We start from the raw sequence: 27,290 nt of genomic DNA on the forward strand, positions 1-27,290 counted from the left end.
GATTCTGTATATTTGTACACATCTCGTATATATTATTCTTTAACATATCCACGCTATATCTATTATCGATTCGCACTCGAAATGTATTCATATCATCCGCATCTCGGCAAAGACACATCGGCGTCAACCGAAAGCGACGGATTAGTTTCGCGAAGATCCTACTTACTTTGCGCATAAAGTATCGGTGGTTTCCAAGCACCAAAGCATCGGGAGCTGCATTCCTAATCGCCACCCCATGGTAGGGTGCGCCACTTTTGGGACCGGATGAGCTGGCGTCAGGTTCCCTTAGGAAGAGCGCGAATGGAAATTGAATCGTATTATCAGTCTCAGCACGCTCGCCTGCTTGCCTGTCTTATCCGCGCGAGAAAGAGATGAGGGCAGAGTTGAGGAGAGAGAGAGAGAGAGAGGAGATAGAGCGCGTGACAGGCCTCGTGTGTCGTAGTCTCGTTATTCCCTGTTACCAGACCGCGCGCACTACGTAGACGCGATGTTCATTACGGGAAGTGTGCGGTGTTTTAGGATGTCTCGTTGTCCTGACGTCGTCACGAACTCTCGTAGATTCGGCGGTATCTTAGCTACGCGCAGCTTCGCGTCGTCGCTTTTGTGTCTCACGTTAGATTTACATCTAATGTAAAGAGATTTCGTCGTGTAACTCCTTATTACGTATCGCTTGAGTAGCTCTCACTAGATTACGACTGTTCCGCCGTTATCAGAGCGTCGTATCAACGAACCGTATATTAATTATATACGGTACTTCGAATCATTCGAATGATTTATTTCTTCAAACAAATTCGCTTCTTTCTCACCAGAATTTTATTGTTTCTTAATAGACTTTTCAAATTTATTTTAACCAATTTTCGTCTTCTTATTCTTAAAATAAAATTTGCTCTATTTTTTTTTTGGTTGTAAAATAATATCCCTTCGCTCCCGTCCAGCCCTACGATGTATATTACTGCTTTCCTCCGCTCATGATTATTCGCATAGCTGTTCCCAGCGTTATTATATTTTATGCGTTCGCGAATATAGTAGGAGGATTCATCTGCTCATGCACTCGAGTAGAAACATTCCGCCTGAGCGCGTAATAAACGCCACTTTCCCTCGCTCTTTCTCTCCCGTGCTTGTCTAACTTACGCTTCATTTTCCAGTCGTGTCGGATATATCCCGCGCTCGTACTACTGTCTCGGGGGCTGAGTTCCCGTATACCGGCGGCACAGTCTCCTGCAAATTGTAGGCAAGCTCTCTCTCTCTCTCTCTCCCTCTCTCTCGGCGGGTTGTGTGTACATATCCCTAGGATTTAACTCACAGCGCCTCTCCAACGTATCCGAGGACTCGGACAGACGTGGCGAAATGGAAATCCGCAAGCCCGACTGCGCCGCGATAATTGTTATTGCACCGACGACGAAGAAGCCAAATACGACGACGACGATGTCGACGACGACGTCGGCGACGACGATAACGAAATACAAATGTACATGTATATATATATATATATCTATGTATGTGTGTGTGTGTATAGCTGACACTCGTGGTCTCGATGAGAATCCACACGAACACCGGAAATGTGATTGAAGTTCGGACTTTAGATCAGATCCCGCGGGTTACAGACTGTTATTATACGAATAGCGTGCGGAGAACACGCGGTTTCCCCATTCAAAACCGCGAACGGTATATTATTATTTGTTCGTCTTCCTCCCCTTTACTCCAGAGAGAAAAGGGCGGATATTTAGAGAGGTCGTTTCACCTCGCGCCAAGGTTTTGACTTTGTCCTTAAGTCATCAACTCGTTGTTTCCGATTTAACAGCGCGGAATTATTTTAATGTAAAATATAAAAACACGAAACTTGCATCTCATGTAATTTTCAATTTATGAGATCTTGGAAAAACAGACGAAAATTACCCATGTGAAGCTTATTATTAATTATTCAAGCAATCTCAGTTCTGTATCTTTCATTATACAACTTGTTATAAAAGTAAAGTCATATACACGAAAACTGTCTTTCACCCGTGAAATTTCTTTGTTCATATAAATATAACATATAAGGATTGGTAAAAGAACGAAATATTCCGGTTCCGACTTTTGTTGTGACAAACGTAAAAAAAAGTCCCATCAATCTTTCCACGCTGGAGAATCGAACTTTCTCATTTCTGTCTTATCGACTCTTTTCTTCTCGACATTAGACTCTCCCTGAGCGGCGTTTTTATTTCCGCGGTAATATCGCGTTGCTCATTTTAAAATCTTTCTGATTGCGGACACGATTCTCAGCATTGTCTTACACGAAATTCGATTTGTAAAAGCCGATGACGGCCGTCATCTTTGGATGAGATATCCGGATCGAACGATCGAAGAAATCTGGACTCGAAAAAGTGCGGTTTGCGCATCGTACAATTTCCAATGTATCGAGAGAAAAAGTAAATAAAAAAAGAACGAAATTTTCAGAAATGTGCAAAATATATTTTGTCTCAAAACAGAAGATAACATCTCATTCTGACAAGGAAATCATATACGTTCGCCGGAGTTTGATACGTTCGAATGTTTGCGCACGAGTCATGTTCGGTCTATTTTCCGCTATTAATTAGTTGACGAGAGTTACGGATATATATTTACATGCATATATGTATATATGGAGTGCTAACTTTGTTCAAAGCTCAAAGCAACCAAAACGCGGCAATGGCGAAACGTAAGCTACTGCAATTAAATAGATTACGAAATTGTTATCTGCGTGATTTGCTAAATTTCATTAAATTTATTACTTAAATCTTGCGTGCCGATCTCTCGTAAGAAACTACAAAAAAGTTATCTGTTAATAGCTTCTATTTTTTATTAAAAAAGAAATGTACTTGATATTTTTTCTATATTTTTTGAAATATATTTTATACAAAGAAAAAATATAAAAGTTAAAAGATTAATTGTATCCATGAGACAAATTATGTCACTAAAACACCCAAGTCATTCTGCGATTTGAGGACAGAATGACAAATATTTTGCATCAAACACGACACTATCTTACATTTGCATGTTATAAGATCAATTATTATTCTTAAGCGAAATGTACAAAAACGCGACAAAAAATCGACATTTGTCATTTTGATTATGAAAGTAGTAGCGTCAAAAATTATCTAGCCTTCGTACAGTATAGATTTATTAATCGCGAACAATATTGGCCGACCTTAATTCTGTCGAGCGTGTAACAGATAGCCGGTGCGTGCTAATATACGTGAATTCGTGATTAACGCACGTGATTAACACAGGATGGCGAGTGCATCATGACATGTATGTAAAAAGGGCAAATCTGATTACGTGAAATTAAATTGATAACTCTAACTCTACATTTTGATAACAAATCCACTGGTTGATTTTCTCACTTGTCATGTTTAATATAAATCTGATTTTATCTATAAGAATTTTTAAAAAATGTTTGCAAATTTTTGAAAATATTTTACACCTATATAAATATTAAATATTTTAATACAATATCAATTAGGATAAAATTAACCTACTATATGAAGAACCGATTTTGTAGTGTAAAAACTATTTAAAAATTGATATGATATAATTTATCGAGAGAATAAGAAAATATAAACAAATCATTACGCTCATCGTCGACGTACCGCCATATGTTCGTCGAATTAATTCTACTGGATTTTGTTTAATTAGTAAGCTCATCTACTGCACCGCTCACAACTCATTGTTTACCGCCCGCCCGTATGCGCGCGTCCTAACACGGGACATTAATGTCCCGCGGATTATTACCGCGCGATAAATTACGGGTTGTCCTGGACCGCGCGACACGACGCGACGGCTTCCCTTTAACGTATGGCCGAAGCCGCGCGGTTTAATGGCTATCCGATTCCACCGGCCTCGATTTTAGCACGAGCTTATTTATTCGCGCGAGGGATGTTGTTTATCTTACTCATCCAGTCCTACGTCGAAATTTGCCAGAAAAGGTCTATTAAAATTCAAGAAATCCCCAAAGATTCTCTCCGACGATCTGTTATCTGTCGCATAAACAAAAATTTATTACGCGGATAGAGCGTAGCAGCTGTCAAAAAAATTTTGACATTTTTAATTGTAGTAGATGAAAGTTGTAAATAACGCTGGAGTCCTGTGATGAAAATAAGATGAATATAATTCAATTTGCGATATATAATATCTCAGTAATTCTCGCGAAAATTAATGCATTCTTGGTCAAACAGTAGGGCTGACTATACGCCGACTTTGACTACTTCCGGTCAGAATTATGCTGAGAAGTTGGTGTGAGAGAAAGAGAGAGAGAGTATTATCGATCAGAGTTTTGCTTCGGTAACTTCTTAGACAAATTGGCCAGCGAGAAGAATTAATGATGCCGCCGACGCGGTGCGGAAACGCGAGACAATAAAGCGGTGCGAAACTTTGTTTGATGTATAAATAATGGAGCGTAGATCCAATTACTTGTTACACAGGAACTGTAATAAAGTTACGTAGTATATATAAGAGATATTATAAAAATTGTGTAACTCTCGCGTGTGATCATGAGATTAAACACGATATGTCTCACTACTGTCACGCGATTCTGAACTTTTTTTTTCACAGATTTACAGAGTAAATCATTCAATTTTACGACCTTTGAAATAAATCTTATCATTTTTATCGCGGAGAAAAACTGCGCAAAATGTGTTTACTTCGCTTTAACAGGGTTAATAAATTTTTATTCTATATTTCGCTGTAAAAAAAAAGTATATCAAAAAAATTATATATTTCTATATACCTTTTTTTTTATCTATAGTAATAAAGTCCTTATCGCACCGGCCTCTTCGACGTATTTCCTCGTTAATTATCCGAGAATCGCGAACACGCGCGTCTACGTGACCCATGAATTTTCCTCCTTTCTCACACCAGGACTAGCCACGTGATGATGCACGGTGGATTACGGAGCAAGCGATAAATTACGGGTCGCCAGAGGAGAGACATCTCTCGCGATGGCGTCGCCAATGATACGAAAGGTGGTACACGATGTGTTGTGTGTATATATATATATATATATATATATATATATGTATATATATATATAATATTGTATATATGTGTGTATATAAAATGCACACACACACACACACACACACACACCCCATATATCTATATGTATTATACGTATACGGTCGAAACACAAGTCAGTCGCGCGTGTCTCAGCCTGAGCGAAAATGTCACGGAAGCGCGTTAATCTCATCCTGGCATATAATTCAATTCCGGTTTAACCTCGTTATCCGGCCGGCTACGTTTGCTCGTTAAACACGACAGGAACGAGTCCGTGGCTTTCGGAACGAATCATAAACACGCGCCCGGCTCCTCGGATCCTCCCTTCTCTTTTGGATACACAGCGCGGATATTTTTTTGTCCCTCACGCGCCGTTGAAATTTTATTCGTTATAAATTTCATTCGTTTCGCGCGAAAAAAGGGCCAACCACGTCGATTCGTTTCAATTAAGTGGGATAGAATTCCTGACGTGAAAATTGCGATGATTTCCGACAACATGGAGAGCAAAACAAATACGAGCCGTTGAATGAGATTACCGAGGAATATCGTTAAATAAATTTCAACACTGCTTTGTCAGTATTATATTCCTCAAGTATCCGTGAAATTCACCGCGTTATTTTCATAAAAAATATATCGTTAGAAGTAATAACGGAAAAAGTATATTAAAGTGAATACGTAATAATTTAAAAAATAATCTTTTATATATTTTGAATATAAAAATTTAATTAAAGTTACGCACTTTTAGACGAGATTGAATATATATTATACATAATTTAAAGAAGACCGAAATGTGAACTCTCCTCCTTGTGTGAATGTACAAATTCAATTACATTACTTCATAAAACTACTTCGTCGGATTAACTGGTGCATTCATCCTACCTTCTTGTAGGAGACGAAAAAAAATAAATAAAAAAACGTCGGAATCGCCATCATTCGCATATTGGAGTATCGCAAATGTGATTGCGAACGACGTTGAACGAGAAGCGATGACAACAACGACGATGACGACAATGAGACCACGAGAAAGCGGCGCGGGATGGGTTTATCAAAAACTTCGATCACCGGCAAATGGGATCGAGAATGGAGGCGCTTGTATATAGCGAGACACACGATGAAGAGGAAAGGGAGAAAATGGAGGAGAAAAAAAGAGGGAGAACGAGAGAAAGAGAAGGAGAAAGATTCCGTGGATGGAGGAACTGCAATGCAACGACCGCTGAAACTTTTAGCAATCTATCTTAGAAACTCTCCTCTTTACGGATCTTCGGTTCTACGCGGTTCTCTATAGGGTGTATCAGAATGTGAAGAATATAATAATATTTTTCGCCGAATTTAAAGTCGTTCTCGTTTGGAAAAAAAATATTACAAGCTAATTTGTTGGGATTTTTCGATTTATCGTTCATTCGGTAGTTAAGTTTTTATTGAATAAAACAGACGAATTAAATGTTTCATTGTGAAATTAATTAGACTGTATATCGTTAAATTTATTTAAAACCTGGTGATATTTTTTTAATATTATCCACGAATCTCCCATATTTGAATGTCAGACAAATTCTTAACCGAATTTCTATCGAGTAAAAAAACTTGTCTAGAAATTGTTCACCGAGTATACTCTGCGTACGCGCGTTATATCTTCGGCGACGTGTTCGTGAAAATAGGCGGTCTGCTCCCACGTTGATGCAATGGGGTATTGTCAGCCCCCCTATACTGCTTCGCGCGCATAGATTTTAATTATGCGACCACGTCGACCGCGTTTCAACCGCGTTGACACTGTAAATACAGCAGGCTTAAAACTTTATGGATCGCCATTCGTTGGGAGCGAGCACTGATTACGGTCGTCGTATAGGACGAAGGCTTTGCTGGTAGATTGATTAAAAATTTCTTACATGAAACTTTAATCTCCGATGAGATTTGTTCTAAAGAAGCATGACGTTGCACGTTTTTATCCCCCATAGAATGTGTGACATGAAAGTGATTTAGAATGTTATGAAAACTAAATGAGAAAGCGTATATTATGACTTACAAAAATTAATAATAATGAACTGAGGAAAAAATAGAGACTTCAGTGCTTATAAAATTGAGAGCAAATATGATTCGGGATTAAATCTTCTTTGAGAGAGGGGAAGCTTTACTTTTCTACTATTTAATTATTATTTATTAAAAAATTCTAAATGCTTTATACGCGATAAAAGAAAAAAGGAAGCATATCGTATATAAAGTTATGTATTTCACATCGATTCAAATATCGCAGAAAATTTCACAATATATCCCGTTTTAATTTCCGCGAAAGTTTGAATCTATAAATCCAACAACAAGTGCAGAACGCTATACTTTCCACGTCGAAGATATGACTGTGACGGAAACTTACTATTGATATTAGTCTTCCTGACAGATCGAACGATACTCAATATTCGGGAAATTCTTTCACACGTTTCAGGTCTCGACGAGGATATATGAATATCGAAAAGTCGCTCGGGTAAATTACCAGACTACGTCCTCGGCGTCGAAAGACATCGGAAACTTTCATTACGGGAGGAGACTCTCAACTTTCGCATTATCGAAATTAAATCGTGAACTTTAAGTGGTAGCGTTCTAGCGCGGTTGAAGGCGCGAGAGTTATCGCGAAGAAATTCGTCGGTGCATGCTCGAAAGCGCGAGATCAAAAGCGCAATTTCGCTTTGAGGCGCGAAACAAGTTCCTCTTTTATATCCTCGGAAACAGTCCGACACGATGGCCAATAAAGCCTCTACCTACGCCGAACTTTCATGAACCTGCAACATCAATGAAAGTTGCGACGTAAATATGATTTAACGCTGCGCGCCGATCGCATCTTTTATCCTAAGTGAGAAATCGTTCGACGTAAAAAAAAAAATAATAATAATAATAAAATTCCGCGATAAATCAAATGTGCTGACGATATAAACCATTCAATTCGATTTCCCGAATGATAAAGCGATTTGTTAAAATAAATAAAGGTAATATAAATTTATCGAATATGCGATAAACTACTAAATAAAAAAAATAAAAAAACAAGTAATAATGAAGCGCGTAAAGAGAGAAAGAGCGCGTAGTAAAAAATGCAAAAAAAAAACTGTAAAGCTAATAAGATCACGGATATTAAATTTTCTTCACACAATTTTTATCATGATCTTGAAAGTTTGATAGATAAAACGCTCTACTTTAGAAGCTACGGCGTGGTTGCAGTTTTCATCTTCGGATTCCCTCTAATCGGATTCGCGTGACCAAGGACGCTGACCTAACCGGGGCAGACGTGCAATAAAAAAGACGGTTAATCCGCTTTAAGCTCTTCCGGTTCTTCGTGGTAATAACAACAGGTTAAACTTACCATCGCCGGTTGGCCGACGCGGGGTGGAAACCATAATGCAAACTAGCGGCGAACCGCGTCGTGAGTTTAGTGTCGCCGCGACAATTATCAAGCTTCCGGTGAGAGCTTCTCGGATTAAAAAAAAAAAAAGCTTCTTTCTCATTCCCTCTTTCCCTCGGTGCGGAAAGAAAAATAAAATGCCGGAGGCAACAACGACGCGAGGCATAAAAAAGAGATCTTTTACGATCTTTGCCTTTTCTCGTCGATTGAAAAATTAAATCGACGTGGAACCGCGTGCGAGAATAAGGAAGTTATCGCACGGGAGAGAGAAGGAGAGAAAAAGAGGAAAGAGGGCATAGAAATGCGCGGACCGAGCCGCGTTTTTCCGCGGCAATCTCGTTACCTCGGAGAGCTTCCGAAGTCTTGTTTCTTTCCGATCGCGATACAAACAGGATTACGTAAATCCGATTTACTAATTACGCCCGCTCGGCCTGTTCCTCATTACGGCGTACTTTAATGGCACCTCAACGCTTCCCGGCCCGTTACGCGCCGTTGATTTTATTTCTCGCTGCAAAGGAGATGCCGCGCGTGCTTGTTCTCAGAAAATTCCTTACGATTCTGCGCGAAATACACACGTTACGTGTCTCAATTACGAGAGACGCATAGGGTTCTTGCAATAAGAAATTCCAATAAGAAAAATTAATTTAATAGGCACGCATACACGATAAATGAACGCGTAGTTATTTCTCTGCTACAGCAATTTGTTGACTCGCCGAGACATTTTTTCTTTCATTTATTATATCGTTTGTGTAAAATTTGTGATATTATATTTTTATGAAAATGGGAAATATACCGCAGGCTGCTTGTTACCATGTTAATCAGGAGGCAAAATGCCCCGTAACTTAATTGTACGTATTTTACCCGGAGAAAAATGAAGCTGTAGCTCGCGCAAGGTTGGTACTTCAAAAGGAAGAATTAGAAAGGATAGGGTGCAACAGTTTATGTTTGAGTTAAGCGCTTCATTTATGATCCAAGTTCGCGCGATGGTGGATGATAAAACTAACGCACTTTGAGATAACACTCGGGGGCAACTGAGAGAGAGAGAAGGTTTCATTTTGCATCCCGTTATACGCTTATCTGTGCGCAGCGTTCGTCATATATTTCCCGTTAACTCCGAAAAAGAGAATTTTATCGTTAACGGATCAAATAAAGGGTGGCGGCGAGCGAAGCTCGTAGCGAGTAAAAGAAAACTACAAGCTTCATCCTTTACATTACGGCGCGAAAGGGGATTGCATATTTCATTCGAAGAAGAAGGCCAGCTTTATCTCCTGTCTTTTCTCCTCGCGCGGCAACGATATTACTTCGAGCTCGATCAAAAGGGGAGAAGTAAAGCCGTACCTCTTGTATAAAGGCGCTTCACTTCCTTATACGGTGTGCGCGGTATAATATCCGCGAAATAATCACCGCTACAACGACGGTGCAACGTAAATTTTCGCGAGAACGAACGGAGGAGGAACGTGTAATTCTCGCGAATTGTTGAATATTCTCGAAAAATCAGCGAAAATTCTCCGAGGAATTCGCTCCAATCTGTCGTCGATGAAAAACCCGCTCTCTCTCTCTCTCGCATCTTTTGCCAAGGATAACTCGGGACAACGTTTTGTACTTCTGGGTCAATCAACAAGATTCCTCCGCAGTGCAGCCGAACAGAATCGAACGAAATTTACAATGAGAGAGAAAGAACGACGGAAAAAACATTTTCCAAAGAAGCCTTTTCGCGCGCTCGCGCAACTATCCTAAAAGGGACATTCACGTTTACATCCGCTTCAAAGAGCAGCTCTTCCGCGAAATTGCAAGGGCGTCGACCTATCCTATCGAAAGAAAGCGGGTAAGGGACGGCGTCGTCGTCGCGTTTGCATAATCCGGAAGACAAAGGGAAACATCCCGAAGTGGCCGTCTTGCGTCTCTGCGAACGAAGCAACGTAAAACGACGGTGCGCTTTTATTTATCTCGCAATCGCGAAAAGGGTGCTCAATTCTCGGACAGTAATGAGGTTTCGACTGGCACGGCGAGAGTTGGCCGGAAGTCGTTTTCCCGAATCAGGGGAACCTCTGCGTTGCGGAGGTGTTCGCGCGTCAGGCAGAAATTGGTTGCGGGCAACAACTGGCAATCGGAAAAACGAGCTCTCGCAATCAGAGTCCCGTAAAACTTCTCTACCTCCGCTGTATCGAGCTCGTTCTCGCGCGGTTAACGAGCGCCGATTATGAGCAAGGAGAATACCGTGGAAATGGACGAGCTTGTTATCCGGTGCCCGCGCGACTTGTTATGCGCCACGTGACCGTACGTTTCCAAAAAAAGATTTCCCGGCCACTTAGCAGCGCGCTAACGATGGTTCCCGGATATTTCCTCGATTTTTACCGTACACCTAAACCGACGCTCCTTATTTTTCTACGTTAAGCGCGCGTTCAATTTAAAATAATTGAATATAATGATAACTTATTAAATATTACGAGGCCATGTGTAACGAGTGAATAAAAAATTATTATCAATCTTGGAAAAACTTTAATTTAAAAAACCAATTACAAACGTTTCGAATTATACTCAGTCTTCTTCAGTGCGCGATAAACGTTATAATAAATAAATAAATGTATATAAAAATTCTAATAAAAAGTCGCAATACGATGTCAAAATAAATTAAATAATTATGTCAAAATTAAAAGGCGAAATACGCTAACAATAAATAATTGAATATATTGGACTTTAATCATTAAACAGATAATCATCCTGAAGGTTCGCCAGTAATAATTAATAAAATGTGACTAAGATTCTTGCTAACTGTTAACATCTATTTATTTCTTGCTTACTTCAGTCAATTCTACATTGTTCATTAAAACAATGGTGAATATTGTCGGTGGTATGCAGTGAATTTGATTTACTGTATTAATTTATTATGCATTTATGTTTGATTTACTTGAAAAGGGCTGCAATGACAGCCGAAACGTTGTATATTAATTAATTATTTATAATAAATGATTGCCAGTTTGGTCGACTTTTACCATTGAGGAAAGATTTTTTTTAATCATTAAAGTTCCATCGTTAATTGCATGTTACTATTCGAACAAGGATTTTCCTTCTTCAAAATTAAAATTCTAAACTTAAGCATTCCAAGATTTTAATATCGAATATATTTCGAAAATTTTGTACGAAGAGGTGTGAAATAGAACACTTGAATGTTTAATAATATGAATATGAATATTGTATAAAAATATATACACATATTTTATATATACGCATATGTTATACGTACGTACAGTTAGAATCAAAAAGACGGAGCAATAATTAATTTCTAAATGTAATCACTCTGAGATTTTAATATCAAATATATTTAGAAAATTCTGTACAAAAAAGTGTGAAATGGAACACTTGAATGTTTAATAATATGAATATCGCATAAAAATATATACGCATATGTTTTACGTATATGTATAGTTACAACTAAAAAGTTGGAGCAATAATTAAATTCTAAATTGAATCACTCCGAGATTTTAATATTAAATATATTTAGAAAATTCTGTACGAAAAAGGTGTAAAATGGAGCACTTGAATTAATAATAATACAAATATGAATACTACATTAAAAATCTAAATTTTTATACATTTGCGTGTTACGTGTATATGCAGTTATGATCAAAAAGTCGGAGCAATAATGCTCCGACCTAAGGTAAAACGATAAAGCGAAATATACACGAGAGAGCGCTTCTCTTGTCAGAAATATTATTTCGCTTCGCCAAGCGAGACGAAGAAAAGTTCGCATCGGCAAACGTTTTTGATTTGGCGCAAACGTTTCTGCTTCGCGGATGAGGAATCGCAAATCTAGACGCGCGGCAAAACGTCTACCTTGTTTAGAGATAAATTTCATGCGAGAGAGAGAGGGTGACGAGAGATGAGGGTCGTCGCAAAGGCGAAGAGAGGTAGCCCAGGCATTCGATTTCAATTCGCGAAAAGGAGTCTTGCGCGACTTGAATGGAATCCGGTGGAGATCAGACACTATAAAGGAAACGCCTGAAAAGACTCGGACAGTTTGAAAGACTTAGCTTTAACGTCCGCGATGAGCAAGAAATATTCCTCGTCGTTGCGTCCAGAAATGCTGGAGGGAAGCCTCGATGACAATAGCGAGACGACTCGTAAGAGCGGTTTCGATCGAGACAATTGGACAAATTCCTTTGCGTAATGCGCTGTCTTTGTCGCAGGATAGTAACGAATAGTAGAAAGTAGAGGATAGGATTTAAAGGAACTGCGAGAACGCGGATAACGGACTAGTGCCGTCACTTTGAACGTATCTTGAGGAAGCTTTTGTCTCTCGCGACTTCTTTCCCGGCGACTTCATTTACGCGGGAAGGTCTCTGTCAGGTACGATCGTAATATATTATCTTGATAAATTTCAACTAGAATGGATTAATTCGTTCAAGAGTTTTCCCATAATCATCTTGCGAAGAGAATCGGAAATATTGCGAGATATTTACAATTAAATATTTGTAAATGAAAAATCAAACAAATAGAATATTTGAGAAAATTGCAATGGACAGAAATGGTAAATATTCTTAAGAGAAGATATTGTTCGCAAGTCCGTTTACGTAATTGTTATAGAAGCAGACAATTACGCGTACGCTGTGCGTGATTAAATTTCTCTTTGATTGAAATGTATCGTGACTGAAATCGATGGTGGCGAATACTTTCAGCGCTTTGCTTTTCGCACGTCCCGTCGCAGCAAAACAGTTTTCAATAGCGCCAGGTGCCGTTGATAAATGGCACGGAAACGTCCGTAATGCAGTCTCAGCTATGAGATGTCAAACTCCATTGGCAAGTTAACGACTCGGTCGTTGTAACGACGGAAATTGACGACGCGCGGACGAGATACGGAAGGAGAAAGAGAGAGAGAGAGAGAGAGAGAGAGAGAGAGAGAGAGAGAGACAGAGGGGAGGACGATGATGGAGAGACACGTTCGAAAATGCATCGCGAAACGCAAACCGCGACGCCGGAAGCAGCTGCAACTGACACCGACGGTTAGGCCAATTCCGTGGAATGTCAACGCAGTGTTCTATATTCCGCGATATATATGTATAGTCTATGCGTATATACATACCCTCTCCCATATACATATATATATACATATACTAGTCATCGAACTAGAGATCAATTTCTCCAATTTGAAACCCCTTTGATCCTCCCAAGACATATTTCACAGCTTCTTATGTACGAACAAAAATTCTTCTACAAAAAAAAATAATTAAATACTTGATATTTTGACGCCTTATTTATATAACATTTCGTATATAACTTTCCCTAAATATTTAAGATACAAAAATCGAGATGGGGATCTCCATCCTGTACCGGGATCATAACTCACGGCCGTTATATAGACACGCTGCTTTATGAGAGTAAACCACCGGTTTGCTCTTCGAGCACCTTGACTCGCAAGCCGAAATTCGCGCGTCATTAAATCTTGACACGCGCGACTGTAAATTGCGGACACTGGCCGGACGATGCGGAGAGCAATCGAGGTCTCCCTACATTCCGCTCGATGAACCTTTAACAGGGAACGGCCTGCGCGCACTTAAACCCAACACGCTTCTGCGATATCCCTCACGCCGCGCTTTCCAGCCGGCCCTTCAAATTAACCCGATACCCGCCTCTATTATGAGCCAGCCGGCAGAGTTGGTGCGTAACGCGTTCGTTAGCAGCTTGGAATAAATTGTCTTACCGCACACGACCGGCGTTTCGATATGACTGAACAAGTCTACCGTGATACAACTCGTTACGACTTGAACAGAATTAACGACTATTATTCGTAACGTAATCATTACTATATCAAGAAACGCGTGGTGATTAATTACATTAGTAAAATATTTATAACGATATATAACAATGCTTAAAAAAATTAAGAATTAAAAATTAATTGTTATTAACTACACATGTATATATATATATATATATATATATATATATATATATGTACGATATTATATATTACGTCACTTGCGTTTTTTTTTCTCTTTCAGTAATTATTAATTATTCATAATTCATTAGTGCTTATAAGTACACTGTTATACTTTCCTGAACTTTCTATTAAACTTAGAAACTTTAATCCGACCCAGAAACGTTATTCTACAATATCGTAATAACTCGTGCAAGTTTCTACTATCTATGTATGCACAGCGAAGTGCGTTCGTTTCGAGTTTCGGAGGGGAACTTTGGGCACGAAACTCGCAGTGGCATTTGCCTTGAACCAGCCTCTGGCACTCCCCCTGCTTCACCCCCCCTCTTCGTTAACCGCGTATTTATTCTCGCGCTTAACACACGTCGCCCTTTTACCGTCCGTCCCGCGCTCGGCTGACAGACGCAGACAGTAATTGCGAGACGTCTGCGGACTCTAAACGCGTCCTCTCTCATGTCCGCGTCCGCGGATTAGCGAAATAGGAACCCGGAATTGCGCGTCGCGCGAGATTAGAAACCCTATTCGTGATCAAGAATTAGAGCGAACTTGATAACACGATTTACGAAAGCTGGATTGCTCTTTCGAAACTCGTGCGAAATCGTTCCCGATCTGCAGATCGGAGAATACCATGACGATGTAATGAATGAAATCGTTTTACTCGAAAAGAAGAAAAGTTTTTCACGTGAACGTTTATTTGAAAACTATATGAATTTTCGTTTCGCAGTTTATAAATCTAAATATGTATAAAGATTTTATTAAATTAGATTTTATTATAGGAAGGATATATTAATGCAAAATTAATACCTAATCAAACCATCACATACCAATGTTCAAGCTCGTATGACAATAAAAACAATGATAAATTATTAAATTAAGGCCATGTGTAACGAGCAATACGATATTATTTTATTATTTAGAAGAAAATTCTTAATTTGAAATAATAATTACACAAACGTTTCGAGCTCTACTTGCTCCTCTTCAGTGCGCAAAAAAATAATGATAATAAATAACGATAATAAATAAATACATACATAAAATTCTAATAAAAAATCCGCAATACATAGTCAATATAAGTTATATAGTTAAGTCATAGTTAAAACGCAAAATATATTTACAATGAATTGAAACCATTAAAATAGTTCAACAAAGTAAGAACCCAATTAGAAGCAGAATGATTCGTCCGGTTATTCATAAAATATTTTAGAATTATTAATAAAAACTCGGAGTGACACTTATACATTGCTCCAAACGAACCACTTATCGTTATTTGACGAAAGTCCCTCGATCTGGCAATGATTATGTCCATCTTCTCCAAATTATTTGATATTTGTTAACTTTATGCTTACAAATTGTTCCGAATAACTTGAGATGACGATGCTTCTAATTGTTGTTGGCCTTATTGTTAGTACTTGACTGTTCATATATTACTGTTAAGGATATATTAAATTCGACCCAAACTCTAGCCAAGAAATTTTTTTATTTTATTTCCACAACGTTTCGACCATCTGCGTTTACCTTCAAAAATGTTTATTATTTATTAATTATAATTAATTGTACCGTTCTAGTTTTTCACTTGAAAAGGACCAAAAACAGATGGTCGAAACGTTGTGGAAATAAAATAAAAAAATTTCTTGGCTAGAGAGTTTGGGTCGAATTTAATATATCGTTCCTATTTTAAATACCACTAACGACGTTTTAAGTATTCAATTTGATTTTAGATTTTATTAATTTTATTAATTTAATATTAAATTAAATTTTTTTTTAACGATCAAGGAATGATTTCGCTCATGATGCATCATCATTTCTGCTCTGCAGATATTTAAAATGGACGTGTATGTTTGTGTTTCAGCGAGCAGTGATATCCATGTGGACTTTAAGATGCCAAAAGAGGCCGTGGTGGGCTCTTCGATCGAACTGAAATGCGAATGGCGAATATCGGGTGGCAGCAATCTCTACTCGGTCAAATGGTACAAGGATGATCACGAAATCTTTCGATTTCTGCCCGACAGCATCCAAAGAACCCAGATGTTTCCTCGGCCCGGCGTAAAGGTCGAGGTACGTCCCTTCATCTATATTTACTATGTTAAAATTTGTATTATCACAATTTATGTACCATCAATCCACGTTATGGCAAGTGTTAATTAACGCTTAATCTATTGAAATAACCTGTAAATATATGTAGATATAAAAGGATTTCCTAAACCCCATCTCACATAATATTTGTACTAAGAAAATGAATTCGCAAAAATGCACGATAAATCGACGGAATGAAAATAGAAGGGACGACAAAGAAATTTCATCGTAGATTCGATTTTCCCCGATTAACAGGAGCACTCTAACAAAATTCTCTCGCTCGCGGAGCAACTGCATCGAGAGACGGAACAAGCGATCGCTCACATTCGAGCGTATCCGAAATGTTCATCCCTATTCATGCGCGTTTCGAGGTCGGCTGAGAGAATCCTCTCGTCGTTTCGCGATGCAAGCGAAATTCCTTAAAACGCCGCTCGGAAACTCCCGGGCAGCGCCCGGGTTCTTTCGTCGTACACCGTACGCGGTATTCGATGCAATCAATCTTCCCCCATCGCCACACCCTCTCTCTCTCTCTCTCTCTCTTATCCTCCGCGTCGGAGCATCGAGACACGAAAAGCCCGAGGAGCACGCGAGCCCTCTCGATAAGACGAACGCGCGAGCAGGAAAGCTCCGAAGGGGCCGCGCCGACGTGTGTCGGGATCCGTACACAAGTTTCCGCGATTCCGATCGGTGGCGCTACTCGTGAAGCAGACGGCACCATCACGTCCCGGTGTAATTCATCTTCCCGGATCTGGCTGGCTCGCTGGCTGGCTGGCTGGCTTGACTGGCCGGCAAAACGTGAGCAGCAGTGCATCTACCAGCAGACCCAGGCAGTTCTTACTCTGGTACAAACGAGGCGCGAGTTCATCGCCGCCGCCACCGCCGCTGCCGTGATGCTACATCATCTTTCCCGTAAACTCCTCCGTGCAAGCTGTCAGCCGCTATCTTCACCCCGGAGGTCGGTAAAAGGAAAGCGGTGAGCTCGCTGAATAGTCTTCCGCACGTGTTACGCTGATGGTACCGAGCGTATAACCGAGCCGGATCGATGAAAGGGATTACGTCGATATATCGGAGGAACGAGAAAACCAACGTTATTCTGTAACTCGAGGTGAAAGCTCTGCGCGATTAGAGCGAAAGGAATATCCCGAAGATCTGTGTATACAGGATGTAATCGGAGATATCGAACAAGAGAGAGAGAGAGAGAGAGAGAGGGGAGGATTACTTTCTTCAAAAATTCTTTTTTTCGTAAATATCGTAAAAATATTCTATTTATAAACGATATTTGTGGTTTTGTTTTTAATTTACAGAATAATATTGACTCTTGATTTATAATTATATTACATCGTGAAATTGTTGTTAAAAGGTATTAAATGATAAATTAAGACTCTTTTACTAAAATTGAGTATAAATGAAGCGCGAATTCATCACCGCAAACTATTAACCGCGAGATCTTTATCCGGAATTTATTAAAGCAAAGTGAAACTGCAATTAATATAGCGGTGAATATAGTTATTAAAAGTTTTGCACGTCTAAAATCATTAAATTATATTAAGTAAAATAGTAGAACACGCGAAAGCGTCTTTTAGTATTTATACATTAATAGTAACTTCTATTTTCCCGTTGGAGTCTGACCATAAAATGGTTCTTTCCACTTAGTCTGATCATGTATAGCCATTTCTACTCGCATCCCATATTGTCTGCTTATAATGGGCTCATTACTACTCACGAAACGTGTTTTTTAAATATTTATACATTAATATTAACTTCTATTCTTCCGTTCTGATCATAAAATAATTCTTTCCACTTTGTCTGATTATATATAGTCATTTCTACGTGTTTGCTTAAAAAGCGGTCATTACTACTTACGAAACGCACAAGTGTTGAGAATTTTAATTAAAGCAATCATAATAGAATGTTGTTAAAATCCTATTAGCTGTGTGTTATATATTTATTCATACATTATATTCGTTTCTAAAGATAAACTTAAAGGATCTCGCGTATCTTTCTACATTTACTAGACGACGTTTATCGATTTAATTTATATTCCGCGAAGATGCTAGGAAACGGTTTATATTTTAGAGACGCCTCGGGAGCCGGATTAATCTGCAGAAATGCGCTTGTAATGTAAAATTCGATCACCGGTATACAATTACGGTAGCTTCTATCAACAATGGTTAAGCGAACGCTCCTTTCGCCCATCATTAACATCCTTGACAGAATCGATTCCGGACGCAATGCATTCACCGCATCCTTCTGCGTTCGATATCAACGAGACAGGAGCTTGTTCGGTGAATCTGAGAATACGTCATTTTCTCTAGAATTCTCGATATATACTGATGGATTCGCCTGTCGACATTCTTCGTAGGAAACGAGATCTCGCTAGAGCGTGAGAAGGAGCGTGAAAAGACGTTGAATAGCGTATCGACACGATAGCGCCAGATATATTTTCTGTATACGTGCGAAATTATGTTTTATTTCACGGTAAAGTACTTTTGCATGATTTATATCTGTGTGCTCTTTTCAGTAGCAATATCTGTCAACCTATATGTTTTATATACGTTTGTTTGTTTTCAGAATATTGTATCCATAAAAGAAATTCAGAAATAAGCATTTTTTTTACAATTATTAAACTATCAATTTACACCTATATAAAAATGTAAGAATTTTAAGCGAGCTTCATTTTGAATAATAATCTTCTTGATTAAAGATAAACAAGGTAAATTTCTCAACTTTATATTATTAGAAAATAATTAATGTAAGCACAATTTGAATATTAATCTTTATATAAATATATATATATATAATAAATTAATAAATTAACATAATAAATGAATATTTATAAATTTGTTTCGACGAGAAAAATTTTACATTAATATTTAATGTAATATCGGTAGAAAGATACGAACAAGAGTTCAGGACCTATTTCTGAATGCCATGGTATGTTATCTTTTTCTGGGAAATCTCCACTGGTCTTCGATTCTCTCTTGCTTCCTTATTTCTGATCCCTTTTCCGAGGATCGAATGTTTCGAAGAATGCAATCCACCAGATTGTACTCCAATATTCTACAAATGACGTTCCTCGATTCACCGTCCTCTCTTAAGAACATCACGTAAGGTACTATTTGCGAGATATAACACATATATATGCAAAGTCAGTCTTCGCAAGTAATAAAAGAAATTGTGATATTCCTACAACGAACGAGTTTTACATTTAGATATCGAATTGAGTTGTTTGTTATAAAAAAATGCTGTAATTTTAGTTGAACGAAAATTTAACTAAATGTGTGTATATGCGAATATTTTGCTAAATTACTTTTAATTATAATAGTTTCTTATAATAGTTATAGGTCGTTTATTTTAAAAATATCAGCCTAAGTCATCTTTTAAAAGTGCTGTTAAAATCCATGCGTTATAAATTATCTTTGTATTTCATTGAAATTCATAAAAAAATGTTCACGTATAATTTTAAAATAAATGAGTCAAACTTTTAACGCCATGCATGCGGGTAAATGCATAAAATCAAAGCCGAATGAGAGAAGATGCAAAAAGCGTTGTTGCGACGCACGCTATCAATTTTTTGTTAATTTTCGCGACACACGCTATCATCGATCGGTGGTAATCTCTATCAACAAAAACGAGCTTGCAATATTGTGAAATAAAAATGTAAATCCTCTTTTAAAATATTTTCACTGGCAAAAATCTCTTTAAACTTACAATTAATCGACGAGAATTTTAAAACCTCAAATTTTTTATACATTGATCCGTGATAATTTAAAGAGAGACATGAAGAATTAAAGTCACGAACATATTAAATATTTCTATGAATATTTTTATGAAGGAATATCGAGTGTTTCTCTTTTATCGAGAAATTCAGGTTAGTATCGACACAGTTTAGTTAATATAACGAAGAAATATATGCGAAGCTGAAATGATATAATTACATAAAACTTACGATAAGATTTGCTTTAAAGTGCAATGTACGAAACCATAATTTTAGTCCATTTTTGGAGCTTTGAAAAGCGCGAATTCAATGTCTCCACTCAATGAGGCAAACCTGAACAAAGTACCGGGCACAGTACAGCAGCTAGAGCAAACAGAGCTATTAAAATGGAAATTTCTTTGTGCGAATGCACACACTCGGGAGAAGGGAACGAACTTCCGTGCAAGATTTTCAGCACGTCGTACACTCGAGGCGGCTCGAAAACAAGGTCAGTAGCAACGATAGTTTGACGATAGTTTGAGGATAGTTTCGGGCGAGAGATCACCCTCGACGCGAAACTTTTCAACGATTCGCGAGCTGGATAATACCCTTTTTCTCGCGCTTTTTTTTCTTCTCTCTCTCTCTCTCTCTCTCTCTCTTTCTCTCGCTCTCTTTTGCCCCCCAGTCATTTTTTAAACTTTCCTCCGCCGGGAGAGCCTGAGTTTTGCCCGCATGCGCGCGCGGTCGTTTGCGCAGAAATTTAAATGATTCAGCTCCCATCCCGGGGGAGCACGCGAATTTTTGATGTTCCAGCAGAACTTCGCCTTGCGAGATATATCTCTCGATGCGAGAGAATGGCCGGATAATGGTGGCACGGAAGCGACGCTTGTGCCGCTCGATACGTTTCGGATTTAATCTGGCACGTGATTTTAAACCTGAGAATTTAACCCTTTCAAAGAGAGATCTAAATCTCTATTCATAAAGAAATACTGAGAATTAACTTGTAATGTCCGAGAAAGTCTTCTAAAATGTGTGCATTTATAAATATTTTTTAAAGTTTCATTCTTTTTTATAAATATTCCTTTCTTATATATAAATTGTAAAAATGATTGATATATATATATGCGAACGCGATAAAAGGATCGTTATAATACAGATTCTACAAGTGTATTCTTGGACAACATTACACGACCGCGGCTTTATGGTTTCCGCGGATTGAATATCATGGGAAACCGTAACTGCATTAATTATCCGCGCGATTCATCTAATGGAATGGAAAGCCGTTTTAAATCGTAACGCATTCCTGCTTTCGAAATTCCTCATTTGTATGCAGTCGCTATTTCGCATTACCGTTCTCCCGACCATGTCACATATCGAGATTCGAGATACTACCGCGGCCGTTCATCGAGAAAATGAGAGAGAAAGGGAGGAAAAGAGGAAGATAGAGAGAGAGAGACGTGCCATTTGACCGTGATGCAAATCTGTAAGCTTCGCTTGGGGCATTTAAACGCATAAAAATAGCGACGGGGCACAAGCGTGCGTGATAGTAAAAATGAGCGTAACATTCATCAGAGTTGCAGCAGAAAATAAAACGTGCGTTTATTTTGTGTTTTTTTTTTTTTTTTTTTTTTCGCGTGGTGTTTTTAATCCGTCAATCGCAAACGAGTTTTACAAGCGTGATAAGATAATCGCGCGGATATATCGTCGGCAATTCAAAACGCGAAAAATTTTATCATAACGCGACGAGTTGAGCGACGGGTCGTTCATATCGTTTCGCTAAAAAAATTTCACCAAATTATAGAAATTAAAATGTCACGAGAAACAGCCGTGAATGTAATTTAAGCACAATTTTATTCTGTCAAACTCGAGATCGCTTTTAAAGCTCGTGAGCGGAAATCAGAGTTTGTCTGCATTGGAGCATCCGGTCAAAAGCTATCTCATACATAAATACACACACACACACGGATGCGCGGCCCAGGTAAGGAATATAAATCAACGGGAAGCGTTGACATGGCGCCGCCGTGTTTCTTCGGCTTCTTGTTCGTTCTTCCTCTTTTATCGCGCGATATTTGCATGTGCTTCGCGTGCGACTCGCAAATAGAGCGACTTTTCGAGCTACGTGGGCGGGAAGCGACCGAAAGCTCGGAAAGCTCGCCGCGACGGAGAGTCGACCGTCGTCTTCTCCTCGGTTGGCAGGAAACCAACGAAAATTTCCAAACAATCTGACTAATCTGCCGCGAGAGCCGCGATCTTCCGCCTCATAAATCGCCGCTCCACTCCCGGCTCTCGAGGGCCGTAAAATCTAACAACGTCACCGCGCGCGGCCTATATTATTCACGAGCTCCTTTCGCCGCGCCGGCGAGGATATGGCATGCAGTCGCTGGAATAATAGTGTGTATCTTCCACTTGAATTGGAACCGAAGGCAATATTATAGTCGACGATCAAGACGAAATGAGACGTTGTATTAACGAGAAACGGGGAGAAATGACGTTGCTCCTCTCGGTTGCATCCTTGATCGATGAAACGTCAGATTTTTATCCCGCTTTATATATATATAGCTCGCGCGCGAGATTACCTCCATCTACACCTCTAGAGTGCACAAAGTTTCGCCAGTCTCGATTTTTCTGCTTCGCGCGAGATGCAAAGGGATGCCGCGCGACGCCTCGCCGTCTCTTCAATCTCCCACCGAGAGCGAGAGAGAGAGAGAGAGAGAGAGAGAGAGAGAGAGAGAGAGAGAGCGGATAGCACCAACAACATCCATTACACGTCCGTATCCATCCATTAAGCGACGAGTCTATGGACGTCGTTTTGGACGCGCTTAATGGATTCCGCGGGTAGGTTAATTCAACGCAGATGAAAGTGAATGAACGGAAGGGGGATGAACATCTCCGGACGCGACAGAGTTTCGCGAATGCGTTATCTCTCGCGTAATTTTTCACCAGTCGCGAATTAAAAGATGAAAGATTATTTAGCCGCGTTTATCACATTTCTGCGTGTCGCCAATTTTTTAAAGAGCTTCCGTCGAGAGTATAGTTTCAATTTTCAATTCTACAGTGTATAGAATGTGAAGAAATGTTGAGAGAAATGATTTCAGGATGGGATATTATGTATATACCACTTGATTCTGCGTTTTTCTCCTACGTACATCTTTATCGTATCTGAAATTCTTTTACAGATTCTTGAAACGTCGCCGAGTCAGACGCAGAGAATCTCTCTCGTTAAATGTAATCCGACCAAGTACGCCCGAACAATCGCGAGAGTCGCGACGCGTATAGGTTTATAACGTCCATCTTGCACGACAATTATACGTTATTGTCGTACCACGGAGATTTTTAACGTCGTTGTGACGTTCATTCGTGCGCGACTTTTATCCCCGGAAACTCATCGCGACGGAATAAAGATTCGAAAAGAAGAGAGAGAGAGGGCGGCTTACAAGGTTATTCAAAGTTAACGCGCCATGTAACCCGACGGTGGTCTTCGTGGTTCGCCGGATAAGACGTGGCTACGCCGTTAAGTACGTTTTAAAGGGGATGAAGAGGGAGGGAAGGTCTCTTTCTCTCTTTCTATATCTCGCATTAATGCCGCCGGAAGACACATTGACGACGGCAATAAAAAGAATTGAATATAAAGCCGGGTGTATATGCGCGGGAACATTAGGACCGCGAGCAGGGAAGGAATTCGAGTTTACGGTCAACTAACTGTAATTATCCTCCACCGCAATAGAAATAGGGCAGCGTTATGGTATTACAATCACTAACTCAAGAAAGTCCCGTCTACCTAAGAGAGATCCGCCTCTCGATAAAAGTAGCGAAAAATTTAAATACCCATTCGCGTATTTATGTAGATATAATTTTACGTTTAAAGCGTTTCTTTCTATTTTTTTGATCATTTTTAATTTTAAAAAAATTATGATCAAAAGATTGAAAATTTGTTTATATACAAGATGTATCTAATAAGTGTGAAAAATTTTAGGAAATTATTTTTTAATCATTAGAAAATCATTTTTCTAATTTATCTACATGTGTTTATATAAGAAGTCCCCCTTAATTTTCGACAAAGAATCATCTCCTAAAATTTCTCGCACTTATTTTTAATTTTAAAAAAATTATGATCAAAAGATTGAAAATTTGTTTATATACAAGATGTATCTAATAAGTGTGAAAAATTTTAGGAAATCATTTTTTAATCATTAGAAAATCATTCTTCTAATTTACCTACATGTTTATATAAGAAGCTCCCCTTAATTTTCGACAAAGAATCATCCCCTAAAATTTCTCGCACTTATTTAGATGCACCCTGTACATCGGAGAGAAATAACTCCGGTAAAGAAACAAATCGTAGGATCGAAAATAGCGATGAGAACGCAATTCCATTCATCTACGTTTACTTCCGCTTTAATAACGTCTCTCGCGGTTGAAAGACAAATTACCATGGCACTCGCATTTTCCGGAAAGTACCTAGAAGTGTCTTTCCTGTATCGAACGAACCAAAGTTCCATTCGGCGACGTAGATTAGCGAAGACGTCAAGCTACTCGTGCGCGCGCAAAGTCTCTCTGTCTCTCTCTCTCTTCTCCTGTTCAGGTATTATACTTGCAGTCGCGGTAAGAAGTTGCGAATCAACATCTCGTTATCCGGGATTCGAAAACTTTCGCGTACCCAGCTAACTTCCGGGCACCGCTCCTTCTCTCATCACTCACCTACGTTTCTAGCAGAAGCTCTCGCACATCCCCGAGAAGAGGCTGATTGTTACGCGACCTTTTGTATAATTTCCGTCTATCTCTCGGAAAGATTGAAGCCTCCTCTTTTGGAATCGCAACAAAAGTAAGTAGACGAAGTTGAGAAATCCAATTGATGAAACAGCGGATTGTCGGCCAGTACAAAGAAACTCGCGAGAGATACTCAACAACATTGATAACGAGGCATTACAAACCTCCTTCTTTTTCTTTCCTTTCTCCTTTTCACTCTCTTTCTTGACTAATGACTTCGATGACATAGTTTCGATATAAAAAATGCGATACCACGAATGAAGACGAAGTCAGAGCCAAAAAGGTATTTGTTTTTCTGAGATTATAACGTCTATGAACAAATTTGATCTAAGAAAGATAATTAATTGTAAGTAAATATAGCAAAAATCCAGGGGTAAAAGACCCTCCAAAGATGAAAGACAACGGTATAATTGACTTGTTTACAACCTCGAGGGTACATTTAATCATTCTCCTAATCATTTCCACATTCATTTTCAGAAACCTCATTTTCATATTATTAATTAACCAATGATCATTAATGAGAGGGCGTAACTGAGACCGGTCGGTGACATCTTCGTCGTCCACAAAGCATGCCATTGAATCTTACTCCGCGCGATTAATTTTACAGTTCAGTGTCATCAAGGGAGTCGAAAACTTGGAAACGCGTCTTCTCTTCTCCTCGTATCCTATTTCGGCAGGATCTAGGCTGGCGCACTTTCCCTCCTGTCTTCTTGCTCCCTTCTCTCTCTCTCTCTCTTCCCACAGGGATCTCTTAATACACGAGCGGTGTACAATTTCGAAACTTAAAGGACGAAGTCAAGAAGGGCTTCGAGCGAATTTGCCTAAGTTCCCTGACTTTGCTTCCTCGTTCGTCCTTCGAATTATTTCGAGCTTCTATCCGCTGGTAAAAGTAATTTTGTTCCCGAATGCAGAGAGAGAGAGAGAGAAATCGAGCCGAACCAAGCCGAGCAGGGTCGAATCGAGCCGGTCGAGATGGCGGCAGATTCGGTGGAAAGGCAGCCAGGGAAAGATGCTTTTAGTTTATTACCTCGAGGAAATTACACCGGCGAGAGAGTCTCCGGTCGGCCCCGTTATTTTTTCTATCTCTCTTTTTGCTCCTCTTATACGCCAGAAGGCACCAAGCGTCGCGCGGAGGATTTAAGATCCGCTGCTCTCCGAAATGTGTAAGCGTTCCACCGCGTATTTTGAGGAATTACATCGGGTCTTACGTTCGTGCTATATATCGCGGTATCTCCACTTCGGCCGGTTTTTTTCCACGGTGCGTGTAAAATCATTGTGCTTTTATATTCGAGAGAAGATTTTTCTCCTCGGCAAAGTACACGATTCTTCCTCGGAAGAAGAAAGAATTCAACAGAAGATATACGTGTATTAAAAATGAACCGTACTTTTTTTTTTTTTTGACATTTGGAATTTATTTTGAATTTACATTTTTGATCAAGTTAATTGTTTTTTATTTAAGGTTGTCAAAATCTTCTTTGATTGCGTCTACTTGCGATTATTGCTTGGCAAAAGTTGAAACGACAGATATAAATATTGACGTTATTTTGAGAAAATATTCCTTCCCTCTCGTTTCGCGATCATAAAAACAATTCTTTCCGCACCGATTTACATAAACATAATTTATTGTGGGACGTCATCGATTGTTACATTACTAACTTTAAAACTTTTCTACGCGTTTATTATTCTATTATAACGCTTTATAAACTGACGTTAAAGAAAGCTAATCGTTACCATTTTTAGATATTTCCCCTGGTAATAAATATATTAAACAAATACATGAATTTTAATATATGAATATATTAAATAAATATATAGATTTACGTATTATTAATAAACCATTACACAGCTACATAACAAAACACGTGTATCAATTATTTCAACTCCGATTGCGGTAGGATATTTCACATGGATACATTAAATTGATCAAAGTTTCCGCTATCTTCTCCGAGGGTGGACGTGAACGAAAGTTTCTAATTCACTTTAATTAACCGTCACCGCGAGCCATCCGGATCGTGGACCAAGAGAAAGAGAGAGAGAGAGAGAGAGAGAGAGAGAGAGAGAGAGAGAGAGAGAGAGAGAGAGAGAAAACGGCACGCCTGTCACTAGCAACGGCACTTTTCCACGGTGTCTGAGATCGTGGATTATCAGAATATCGGAAGATCGACGACGCGACCACCGGAGATGCCGTTAATGTAGCCGGAAATTACAAAAGAGACGGCTTTTATCGGATGCGCGGCAACGAGCCAGATGCGCCGCAGCTTCGCGCGTTTGGACCAAATTGAAAGCGGCCGCGTCAATAATTCGCTTTTCCTTCTCGCGCTTCGCTCTGAGACTTACCTCGAATCCCCCATCTCGATGGAGAAATCTAAAATCTTGATACAACTATGACGTAATTAAACCAATATTGAATCGAAAAATATGTGTTATAC

The 27,290-nt window shown here is 39.1% G+C and overlaps 1 long non-coding RNA gene and 1 pseudogene across 5 annotated transcripts in view; one reads left to right on the top strand and one right to left on the bottom strand.

Moving 5' to 3' along the window:
- Nucleotides 1-27,290, top strand: part of LOC114933954 (uncharacterized) — a 213,350-nt pseudogene that overhangs the window by 122,314 nt on the left and 63,746 nt on the right. The window contains exon 2 of the transcript XR_014925714.1: nucleotides 16,174-16,379. The product of XR_014925714.1 is annotated as an uncharacterized LOC114933954 (transcript). The remainder of the gene's footprint in view (nucleotides 1-16,173; nucleotides 16,380-27,290) is intronic.
- The window catches only part of LOC114933958 (uncharacterized), a 187,222-nt gene that overhangs the window by 39,631 nt on the left and 120,301 nt on the right, over nucleotides 1-27,290 (bottom strand). The gene's annotated exons all lie outside the window — the stretch shown is intronic.

The sequence above is a fragment of the Nylanderia fulva genome, unplaced genomic scaffold (assembly GCF_048542155.1).
Source record: "Nylanderia fulva isolate GAGA-0341 unplaced genomic scaffold, ASM4854215v1 Scaffold50, whole genome shotgun sequence".
NCBI classification, from domain to species: Eukaryota; Metazoa; Arthropoda; class Insecta; order Hymenoptera; family Formicidae; genus Nylanderia; species Nylanderia fulva.